The 12,775-nt window shown below is 39.8% G+C and overlaps 1 protein-coding gene across 1 annotated transcript in view; it reads left to right on the top strand.

Annotated features, from left to right (window-relative positions):
- ST7L (suppression of tumorigenicity 7 like) overlaps positions 1–12,775 on the top strand; it is a 156,254-nt gene that overhangs the window by 30,485 nt on the left and 112,994 nt on the right. The window lies entirely within an intron of this gene.

Consider the following 12,775-nt stretch of genomic DNA (forward strand, 5'->3'; position numbering starts at 1 on the left):
TAATAAAATCAAATTAAAAGGGAGGAATAAAACGATCACTCTACCATTTATTCTTCCACAATCCTACATTTTGTAGTCTAGTAAACATTGTACAAAATTGGACTACCATAACTATAAAAAGTGTACAAACATGCATGCACAGACAAATAAAATCAGACTAAAATGAAATAGACAACTCATAAAAAATAGTAATAACTAAAAAATGATCTTATTTAGTTAACACCTTAAAGGACACCCCAGGCACCCAGACCACTTCTGCCCATTGGAGTGATGTGGGTGCCACCTCCCTCCACCTTAACCCTGCAAGTGTAATGATTGCAGTTTTTATAAACTGCAATAATTACCTTGCAGGGTTAAGGCCTCCTCTAGTGGCTGTCTCTCAGACAACCACTAGAGAAACATCCGCCTTCTTAGAACACGAAAAGTGTTTTAACCGATGCTGGACGTCCTCACGCTATACATAAGGACCTCCAGCGTCACCGGAATCCCCATAGGAAAGCATTGAATAACATGGAGTGTCAGCAGTTCCTGCAAGACGAAGGCATTGACGCTATGGACTGGCCCGCCCGTTCCCCTGACCGCAATCCAATTGAGCACATCTGGGACATCATGTCTCGCTCCATCCACCGTCACGTTGCACCACAGACTGTCCAGGAGTTGGCAGATGCTTTAGTCCAGGTCTGGGAGGAGATCCCTCAGGAGACCATCCGCCACCTCATCAGGAGTATACACAGGCGTTGTAGGGAGGTCATACAGGCACGTGGAGGTCACACACACTACTGAGCTCCATTTTGACTTGTTTTAAGGACGTTACATCAAAGTTGGATCAGCCTGTAGTGTGTTTTTCCATTTTAATTTTGAGTGTGACTCCAAATCCAGACCTCCATGGGTTAAAAAATTTGATTTCCATTTTTTTATTTTTGTGTGATTTTGTTGTCTGCACATTCAACTATGTAAAGAACAAAGTATTTCAGAAGAATATTTAATTCATTCAGATCTAGGATATGTTATTTTTGTGTTCCCTTTAATTTTTTTGAGCAGTGTACAATATGTCCAGGAATGAAAATTACTAGACAACTCAGGTTATATTTGGTATATCCCGTCTTTTTTTAGTAGCCACTAAGTCACAAACCCTGGCCATTGTGTTAATATTTGTTTTGTTGTCCCCCCCCCCATTTTTCACACAAAAACTGCACTTTTACTGATTTCACCATCCTACATTTTCACTGCCATTAAAACATATGTCTATTCAGAGATGTCTCACGAGTATAACAGTACCCCCCCCCCCCCCCCCCCCCCCTGTTCAGGTTTGGTGGGATTTTGGAAAGTTACAGGGTTAAATTTAGGGTTTGCAAAGTAAATTCTCTGGAATTTCTGCCTAGGTTGTAAGACAGGTTTGCCAAGATATCCTTATAAAAAGTATTGTATACAAATACACTGTAATATATATAATATAAATTGTATTAGCTGTATTAATCAAGTAGACCAGATACCAGAGTATTGTAGTATCCAATGATACTTTTTTATTAGACTAGCATAATAATAAAACACAAGCTTTTTAGAGGTTTCCTCTATTCCTCATGTGTTTCAGACATGCATATTTTGTCAAATATATTTTGCATCCAATTTTTGGATTATTATCCATATATGGATATAAATGTAGTATGAATTGGCCCTTGTAAGTATGCATGTTTATGTGAGTGTATCCCTATTGGTTCCTCATTCCAGAGCCCTATTTAAAGGACCACTATAGGCACCCACACCACTTCAGCTTAATGAAGTGGTCTGGGTGCCAGGTCCATCTAGGGTTAACCCTGCAGCTGTAAACATAGCAGTTTCAGAGAAACTGCTATGTTTACAATAGGGTTAATCTAGCCTCTAGTGGTTGTCTCATTGACAGCCTCTAGAGGCGCTTCTCACCGTGATTTTCACAGTGAGAAGACTCCAGCATCCATAGGAAAGCATTGAATGTGCGCGCGGCTGAGTCCCCAGTACCGAGGGAGCCCGGCGCTAGAGAAAGGTGAGTGTTTAACCCCCTTTCACCCCCTTCAGCCCGGCGGGAGTGGGACCCTGAGGGTGGGGGCACTAGTTTGTTTTCCTGGCACAATAGTGGTCCTTTAACTTTGCACTGCAGAGCATCTATTTAGAAAGCATTTCCCAAGTAAGTGGATTAATCTCATAAGAGCATGTATTCGGTTGCTCGAGTAGGACCCACCAAGAGTGGGGTACATTGATGTTGTGGCAGGCTTAAGCAAGGTATGATCATATACTGTAACTAAACCCCCATTATTTTTTTACCTAAGTGAGGTGATTTTTAAATAAAACTATTACATTCTGTGATTCTGTGAGCCTTGATATTGCTGTTTAGTGAATGAGTGAATGCACTGGTTCTTGTATGTTTTTATATTTTGATGATTTACCTACTGGAATAAACTAACCCCTTTTTCATTCAATAAGTCCTTGGAGTGCATCTCTTATTTCTGTTTATATATGTTCAACATGAGAGAGCACCCAGGCCAAACTGGACTAATATCATGAAAGGGTGAGAAAATATATATAATCCTGCACTCCAATACCAAATGTATAATTGCCCGGTGCTTGTCCAGCAAAATACAAAAAATCCTTATATATATATAATCCTGCACTCCAATACCAAATGTATAATTGCCCGGTGCTTGTCCAGCAAAATACATATATACATATGTATATACACATATATACACACAAAACATGTTTCTTGGCACTCACCCTTTCATGATATTAGTCCTGCACTCCAATACCAAATGTATAATTGCCCGGTGCTTGTCCAGCAAAATACAAAAAATCCTTATATATATAATCCTGCACTCCAATACCAAATGTATAATTGCCCGGTGCTTGTCCAGCAAAATACAAAAAAGGAAAACAAGATAGCACTCTCGGGACTTATTAAAAAAAATAATAAAACTTAACTTTTAATCAGCTTGTAAAAATCGACGTTTCAGTCTGTTAACCACAGACTTTCATCAGGACTAATACATACAGTGCAAAGACATACATATATACCAAAATACATATTAGCAATCAACTCACCCACCACTGAGATAATTGCATCTCCCTGTCAGCCCGGTCCGGGTCTCTCGTGGGTTCCGCCGACGTCAGTGCGTGTGTCAAAATGACGTCATCACGCAGCGCCAGAGTCATTACCGCGTCACGTGACCACCCGTCCGGCAGCATCATGGGGAGATTGTTGCTATGGAGAAAAGCTCCAAAGCAACCACTAAAAACAAATCACAAAGACTGTAGGGCGGCTGCAAATATAATTATATACATAGATAAATGCTAATAATCCCAAATACAAAATAATACCTGTTAAATAAAGAACTAAGTATATGGAAAATCAATTACTGATGCATTAATCAAAAAAAAAAAATGCTATGTTAGTTATACCTCTTAAAGGGCAACACATATGAATATAGAAAATAAGTGAAAGGAAACAAATAAGCTATCTAAGAGAGTTATTATGATGGTTATAAATTAAACAGAGGAAAAAGGAACTATCCTCTAGAGCTTAATATAAAAGAGCTCACATGAGAGCATAACCGATATCTTTGAATTATACCGCCCCCTATATATAGCATAGAACAGCCTGTCTTAATAGAAAAAAACAATAAGCAAATATACAAGAAAGGACATATTAAGCCAAGCGAGGATGATTTAACTTATTGCCATAATCTATGAGGCGTCGAGGGTATATGCCTATCCCACTGGGTGGGCATCCTTAACCCAACTTCATATCATCTGGTCTCCAAAGTATATCACCTCATAAGCACAAAGAAATTTATATTGATGTCCAACATTATACCAGATAACATACTATTGGTATGGTACTGATAATGGGATGATTTCATATCGGGAGACAATCATGAGTAGGATCAGATATCACAGTGAGGAACAAATGTGGTAACTCCACCCAAAAAGGTGGGCACCAATGTCATAGTCCTACGTGAACCGACAAAAGCTTCAAACCCAAAAGAAAGAGAGAATAACATCATCAAAACTGGATATACAGGAAGGTAGCTTAACCCCACGGGTGAGCCCCCATCTCCCATTTCAGTATACATCAGGTTATATGTAACCAAAATCATAAGAACACAGATAATGAATATTTTTCATTTAATCCATCAGGATGGACCGTTTGTAATGTTCTTATCCAAAACAGTTCACGTTGTAGGAGCATCTTTTTTCGATCTCCACCCCTCCTAGCAGGGCCGGACTGGGAATTAAAAGCAGCCCTGGAAAAAAAATATTTACCAGCCCCATAATGCGTTGCGCCAGCATAGTGTGCAGATACAGAGTTAGTAAAGATAACTTAAAATTAAAAATTATTACTCCAACGTGGAAAAAAAGCACATATAAGCTTAAAAAAAAAACAAGAGTGCAGATTTATTTTAAGCAGACGTGCCTTTGCATGTTGCATTGCATCAATGTTTCAGTCCAACTACCATGACATATTAAGGGAAGCTTGGTAATGGGACTGAAATGGTGAATGTATGTAGGGCACAACTGTGAAAAATTGACGTTCTCTTGTTTATTTTGAAGTCCTGTGGGTGCGCTCTTCACTTTAAATATGTTATTGTGCTGGAGTGTGCACCTACCTAGCAACAAGACTGGGCCAATATCTGCTCATTACATATGGTACATATTAATGACATTTCTCTGTGTATTATGCATATATAAATGTACATTAATATATGTGTAAATATTAAAGGCATAATTATTTATATATATATATATCTCTCTCTTGTGTCTTTCTCTCTCTCTCTCTCGTGTCTCTCTCTTGTGTCTTTCTCTCTCTCTCTCTCGTGTCTCTCTCTTGTGTCTTTCTCTCTCTCTCTCTCGTGTCTCTTTCTCTCTCTCTCTCTCTCTTGTCTCTCTCTTTCTCTCTCTTGTGTCTCTCTCTTTCTCTCTCTTGTGTCTCTTTCTCTCGTGTCTCTTTCTCTCTCTCTTGTGTCTCTCTCTTTCTCTCTCTTGTGTCTCTTTCTCTCGTGTCTCTTTCTCTCTCTCTTGTGTCTCTTTTTCTCTCTCGTGTCTCTTTCTCTCTCTCTTTCTCTCTTGTGTCTCTTTCGTCCTCTCGTGTGTCTCTTTCTCTCTCTCTCTTGTGTCTTTCTCTTTCTTGTGTCTTTTTCTCTCGCTTGTCTCTCTCTCTCTCTCTCGCTTGTCTCTCTCTCTCTCTCTCTCGTGTCTCTTTCTCTCTCTCTTTCTGTGTCTCCTTCTGTGTCTCTTTCTCTCTCTCCTTCTGTGTCTCTTTCTCTCTCTCTCTTGTGTCTCTTTCTCTCTCTCTCTTGTGTCTGTCTCTTTCTCTCTCTCTCTTGTGTCTCTTTCTCTTTCTCTCTCTCGTGTCTATTTATCTTTCTCTTGTGTCTCTTTCTCTCTTGTGTCTCTTTCTCTCTTGTGTCTCTTTCTCTCTTGTGTCTCTTTCGTCCTCTCGTGTGTCTCTTTCTCTCTCTCGTGTGTCTTTCTCTTTCTTGTGTCTCTTTTTCTCTCGCTTGTCTCTCTCTCTCTCGTGTGTCTTTCTCTCTCTCTTTCTGTGTCTCTTTCTCTCTCTCTTTCTGTGTCTCTTTCTCTCTCTCTTTCTGTGTCTCTTTCTCTCTCTCTTTCTGTGTCTCTTTCTCTCTCTCTCCTTCTGTGTCTCTTTCTGTGTCTCTTTCTCTCTCTTTCTGTGTCTCTTTCTCTCTCTCTTTCTGTGTCTCTTTCTCTCTCTCTTTCTGTGTCTCTTTCTCTCTCTCTCTTTCTGTGTCTCTTTCTCTCTCTCTTTCTGTGTCTCTTTCTCTCTCTCTTTCTGTGTCTTTCTCTCTCTCTTTCTGTGTCTTTCTCTCTCTCTTTCTGTGTCTTTCTCTCTCTCTTTCTGTGTCTTTCTCTCTCTCTTTCTGTGTCTCTTTCTCTCTCTCTCTTTCTGTGTCTCTTTCTCTCTCTCTTTCTGGGTCTCTTTCTCTCTCTCTTTCTGGGTCTCTTTCTCTCTCTCTTTCTGGGTCTCTTTCTCTCTCTCTTTCTGGGTCTCTTTCTCTCTCTCTTGGGTCTCTTTCTCTCTCTCTTGGGTCTCTTTTTCTCTCTCTCTTGGGTCTCTTTTTCTCTCTCTCTTGGGTCTCTTTTTCTCTCTCTTTCTGGGTCTCTTTTTCTCTCTCTTTCTGGGTCTCTTTTTCTCTCTCTTTCTGGGTCACTTTCTCTCTCTCTTTCTGGGTCACTTTCTCTCTCTCTTTCTGGGTCTCTTTTTCTCTCTCTTTCTGGGTCTCTTTTTCTCTCTCTTTCTGGGTCTCTCTCTCTCTCTCTCTCTTTCTGGGTCTCTTTCTCTCTCTCTGGGTCTCTTTCTCTCTCTCTTTCTGGGTCTCTTTCTCTCTCTCTGGGTCTCTTTCTCTCTCTCTCTCTTTCTCTCTCTCTGGGTCTCTTTCTCTTTCTCTCTCTTTCTCTCTCTCTGGGTCTCTTTCTCTCTCTCTGGGTCTCTTTTTCTCTCTCTGGGTCTCTTTTTCTCTCTCTGGGTCTCTTTTTCTCTCTCTGGGTCTCTTTTTCTCTCTCTGGGTCTCTTTTTCTCTCTCTGGGTCTCTTTTTCTCTCTCTCTCTTTCTGGGTCTCTCTCTCTCTCTCTCTCTCTTTCTGGGTCTCTTTCTCTCTCTTTTTCGCTGTCTCTTTCTCCCCCCCAATTTACCTTAGAGGAGTCAGGGGACCGGCCGTGTTCCATGCTGGAGCTGCCGGGCTGCAGCCTCGCCGGACCGGCGGCACTCCTAATGCTGAGGACTGAAGGAGGAGGGAGCATGTCTCTCTACCATGCTCCCTCGCGGTTCCCACAATTCACAGCAGCTGCTGCTGTGAATTGTGGGAACCGCGAGGGAGCATGGTAGAGAGACATGCTCCCTCCTCCTTCAGTCCTCAGCATTAGGAGTGCTGGCGAGGCTGCAGCCCGGCTGCTCCAGCGTGGAGCACGGCCGGCCCCCTCTAAGTGTGCCACCGGACCGGCCACCCGGTGGCACATACCTGCGCAGCCCCCAGATGCCGCGGCCCACCGGGAAGTATCCCGGTGGGCCAGTCCGGCCCTGCCTCCTAGGCAAAGGAATTGATTTCATAGATGGCAAAGTATGTCCTAGTTCAAGAAAGTGCTTCGCTACTGGTAACTCCGACTTGTTGTCCCTATATGCTGTTCTTATACTTGACCTGTGGTTCCGGATTTGTTCTCTCAATGGTAAATCCATTTTTCCAATGTAGGTTAGGCCACAAGGGCACATTAACTTGTAAACCACGAAGTCACTAGTACAGGTTAGTCGGTGTTGTATGCGAAAACTTGTACCTGTATGGGGATGTGTTAACGTCTTTCCAGGGATCATGTGTCCACAGGTAACACATCCTAGACAGCGATAGCATCCCAAATTCTGTGGAGTACTGTCCTTCGAATAACCGTGAAATGGATCGGTGTTAACTAACAAATCTTAGGTTTTTGTTCCTCTTATAACAGAACATGGGAGGATTCTGAAATATTGGAGGTAGTGTCACATCATTTCTTAGTACTCTCCAGTTGTCCTCAATAATTTGTTTGAATTCAGGGGATGATGTAGTAAACGTTGAAGGAAAAATCAATCTGTTACTCTGTGTTTTCGGAGCAGGAGTGCCAATTGTAGCCAAACCTCGATTAAGAGCTTTTTGTAAAATATGGCTCGTATATCCACGTTGTCGGAATTTGTCCCACATCATGCCTAGTTGTTCTTGAGCTCTTTTCGGATCAGAGTTATTCCTCAAAACTCGCAAAAATTGCGAGTAGGGTAATGAGTTTTTCAATGGACCAGGATGGAAACTGCTGGCCTGGAGTATGGTATTCCGGTCCGTCGGCTTGGAATACAGAGTGTAAGCCAAGCTCGTCCCCTCACGTAATACTCTGATGTCCAAAAAGTCTACCGAGGTTTCATCCATCACTGCCGTTAGTTTAATGTTGTTAGTACGTGACTTAATGGACCGAACCATCTCTTCTGCTTCAGATATGGACTCCGTGATCAACATGAAGATGTCATCGATATACCTGACATACTTCAGGATACGGTCTTTATAGGGTTCCAGAATATGTCTGGTTTCAAAGCAAAACATGTAACCATTAGCATACATGGGTGCCATGGTTGCCCCCATGGATGTCCCTGCAATTTGTCTATACCAGTTTGTCTCGAACCTGAAATAGTTCTGGGAAAGAACTCTCTAAGAGTTCCAATGTAAACTCTACTGGAGGTCCTGAGTAGTGCATGGACTTGGATAGTATCGATCTCATCGTATAAATTCCATCCTGGTGAGGTATAACAGTGTATAGACTTGACACATCGCACGTGACTAGGACCACCGGTCCAGGGGGCAATGTAGTCTCAGATAGTAACTTGACAAAGCTCGGAGTGTCCTTTATACATGTTGGAAGATGTTCGATGGATTCTTTAAATAAAAAGTCCAGACATTTGGCCAAAGGTTCCAGGACGCCCCCTATTGCCGAAACAATGGGGCGACCCGGAGGTTTTTCCATATTTCCATCCTCGCTTGGCTTAATATGTCCTTTCTTGTATATTTGCTTATTGTTTTTTCTATTAAGACAGGCTGTTCTATGCTATATATAGGGGGCGGTATAATTCAAAGATATCGGTTATGCTCTCATGTGAGCTCTATTATATTAAGCTCTAGAGGATAGTTCCTTTTTCCTCCGTTTAATTTATAACCATGACGTCATCTTCTGACTTCGGTATCAGTGCGGTGCGCTGCCCGCCGGGTGACACCAGGACCAGCCTCGGGGGGCCCTGAGGTGGCCGGCTCTTGGGGCCCCCCAGGAGAAGAGGCTGGCCCAGTGGGTTCATACCTGGGTCCGTAGGGTAGATTATTATTATTTTTATTTTTTTTGTTACATCCGTGTCGAGTGAATATAATCTAAGGAAAATGTTTCCAAACTGAGAAGCCTAAGTGCCTCAAGTTTTTACTGACAAATGTGATGTCAAATTCAGCGATTAGTAAATTATATTTTTAGTTTTTGTCATGAATTGAAGTATAAAGTAAGAAATACCAAAGAACCTTTCATTGTGATGAACCCATTCTATGGCATTATTCCACTTGATAAAAAAAAAAAAAAATTAAAAAAAATCTCCCAATCCATTCATCCGTCCTATTAACACACCCTGGCGAATACTCTGTCATGAATGGGTTAAACTTGAAACGTGTTTTATCAAAGAGCCCATCAAAGTACTTATAGGAGCAGTCCACCTACCTTAATTATTACATGCATTTAGGGTGTCGGTACAGTCCCTCAGTCATTGGTCAAACCATTTTTGAATGGACTGTCCAAATCCTGGGATTCTCAAGGAACTTGTGACCTGGGAGCATCTTGCTGGAATTGCTAATGGGGGAGTAAAATGTCTGCATTAGGAATATCAATTTAATGTAATGTATTGGCTAAGCCTTGGAGCTCCAGTGGCCCCTGGTATTAATCAAACTGCTGAAAACATTTGACCAGTAACTGGGGAACCAAATAGTATTCTAACCAAATCATTGATAGTATTATAACCACATCGTTGACATGTAGTAGGTATGGTGCCTATGCCGCTCCTTTAAGATTTAATAATATTAAATTATAAATTAATTACATTCAACATGCAGAAATGTATCTAATTTATTTATTTAACAGTGTATGTTTAAAAGTGCATTGCACTCATGAATCAAATAATGAATAAGAGCTGTATACATGGTCATTAGTTTAATGCATGTTATCAGATTTCTTGTTTCATTAGATAGAGTAAGTAAAAAATCAATCATTATTGAAGAAACTGTAGTAATTGTGTCAAGGGGAAAGTAGTTGTTTCAAACATAGTGGCTTTAATGTGGTTAGACAGCCATATCATCATTGCTGTATATGGATTTTTTTGTAACCAAGAATTTTGGCAAGGGGGGTTGCTAAACAGCAAGTGGTTATTCACTACACCATTTTGCCCAAACTAGGGTTAAAAAATAGCCACATCTGAGCCAAACTTTGGCAAGCTTTACCCCAACCCCCTATTATATATTATACATACAGTTTTACGTGGGTTCTCTATCCCTGCACAGCGCCTGTACAATACCTATGGGATATTTTAGGATTAGCTGGTTTCTAGGTAACCTGCATATATTGAATGTACCTCTCCATCGTTATAGGCTCTTCCTCTCTGTAATAATAAACTCTCATACCTCTGCACATAGTACACTATCTCGATTCCCAGCAACTATACGTTTTTAACTCTCATTCCATTGTTATCGGAGGATCACAGTAGTTTTGGTACCGCTGTTTGAAAGACAAGTTTGTCTTCTATGCTACAATAAACCTCACATTGTCCCAGTTGCATGGCACCAACAACTATGACAATTTGATGATTTATCTATTAGAGTAGGTGTTCATTTTAAAACAAGACTTTAATGATTTTGTCTGGTTTAGACCGGTGAAAAGTGTATAACTGCTTACATACTGCTGGACTATTTTTATAGCTTTTTATGTCGGTATAATTGGATTCGCTAATAACTTTTGCCATACTGACTGGTAATTAGCAGACGTGCACGGAAGAAGTTTCAGCTTCCAAATTTATCGGTTTGGCTGAAATTCGTCAACTCATTTATTCAGCTCAGCATAAATTCATTAAAGTTTTTGTTTGGTTACTGAATTTCGTATGAAATCCTAGAGAATGAAAAAAATACATCTGCAGTAGTTTTAAACCATTACAAAATTTTAAAAAATCGCTGATAATAATTATCTCCAATCTCTTCTTAGTCTCCCTCTCTCTCTATCAACAGCTACTAGCTTTTTCAAAGCACAACCTGAGCCAACCCAACCCCACCAACAAAAATGATGCTAGTTCACAGTCAGCGTTCCAGCCTCTGGAAATGATGACAAATTGACAGTCCGTTTTAGATTGGTCACGAATGAATGGAACTGGACCGATTTGTCATTCGTTAAATATTGATTTATTGTCGGTTTTTGGCCGAAATGGGCGAAAACTTAAATTTTTGGTCATTTTAACGTTTGTCCAAAAATGTTCAAAAACTAATGCACATGTCTAGTACTTAATAAATCTTTTTAATGCTTGTTTTTAGGTATGCATGTGTGAACAAAGTCAACCACAATTAACTGGACAGAATTTCAATTTAATTCTAAAATTTAATTTTAAAAGTACAATTAACCAGACTTTCATGATGGGTTGTTTATATTAATTCCACATTTGTAACATTGTGCATTTGGTAATTTTGTCCTTGGCCTCAATATAGCAGAAAAGATGCATAATTGTATTGCTGAGTAAAATATGGCTTTAATGTCTCCTGATCAGCATCATCACCTATAATAGTCTTTTTTTCTTTCATGACATTTGAAAGCACAACATTCTAGCACAGAGTTACAAACTAGCTGATGTACATAAAGTATTCTGTAAAAAATATCATACTTCACATAGGCATAGAAACAGTGGGGACTGGTCCATAGGGGCAGGTGGGACGGCATGCACCGCTCCCCAGTTTTTGTTGCAAAAAAAATAATTTACAAAAATTCTAATATATTGACATTGTAAGGACTACTGATTAGTGTTAGAAAACAATGTGCATCTGGCATGATTACGTCTACAGTTTACGTTCTCTCCTTTATTCACCTACTCTCTCTTATTTCTAGTGCTTAGAATAGCTGGGTGCGAACAAATTAATGACTCATAGATCTCGTAGCAATAATACCAACAGTTATGTGTTTAAATTGCAGTAAATTCGTTTGTATAAAGAAAATACAAATTATAATTTCTAAATGACTTTGTAGGCCATAAAATTACCAAAAAGAAAGATATGGCCAATGGGTGAGATCTTTTCTTGCACCCCCTAAAACTCAATTGTTTAATATTTTGGTTGAAATGGAAAAAGAATCGTAGCAGCTGCTCCAAAATAGAAACTCTTATTTTAGAATATTTGCTTGTAATATATTTGTAAAATAATCTTAACAGATGTAATTACCATCTTGTTCTGTATAGTACAAGAATTTCATGCTTTTATTCTCCATTAGTAGACTTCCAAGATTTTTTTTCCTATTCCTGCCTTCTTCTATATAATTCATCCAACATGGGCTTTGCACTTACATTCCTTTCCTGTTCTTGCCTCTGTGCCATTTCGTGCCCCAATACAACATCCCAGAGAAATGCACTCAGAGGGCTTGTAGTCTTGTGCAAAGGTACAGTCAACGTTTCAGTCTGACTTGCACTTTTATCAAGACTTTTTTTCTTGAATAAAGTCCCAGTCGGATTGAAACGTTGACTGTACCTTTGCACAAATAAAATATATATTGAACAAGACTACAAGCCCTCTGAGAGCATTTCTCTGGGACGTTTTTCTATATAGTCAATTTTTTTTATCATGCATCCTAATAAGTACATAAGCAAAAACGTGTTTTTAGAAGCTCATATTTGGCATCAGAAATGTCTTTATGGAGCTCACTGAAAGAACATACCGTATTTAATATGCCAAATGTCAAAACCCATTCCTTTGATAAACTAGAAAGGTAATTCTAAAATGCTTTGTTTAATTGTATAAGTACCACTCATTTTTTCTCGTCATGAAACTACAATTAAAGTGATTAAAGAAATTCTAGATGTATAAGACTGGAGAGGGATTACAGAAAGTTTTGACAACTCAGATTATTTACAAAAGTTTCCCATATGCCTCTGTAATGTTGCCACGGTTAGCTTTAAAAACAATATTGGACGGGTAACTATTTAGAAGTGTAATGCACTTGCAGT

Source organism: Pelobates fuscus, chromosome 1, assembly GCF_036172605.1.
Source record: "Pelobates fuscus isolate aPelFus1 chromosome 1, aPelFus1.pri, whole genome shotgun sequence".
NCBI lineage: Eukaryota > Metazoa > Chordata > Amphibia > Anura > Pelobatidae > Pelobates > Pelobates fuscus.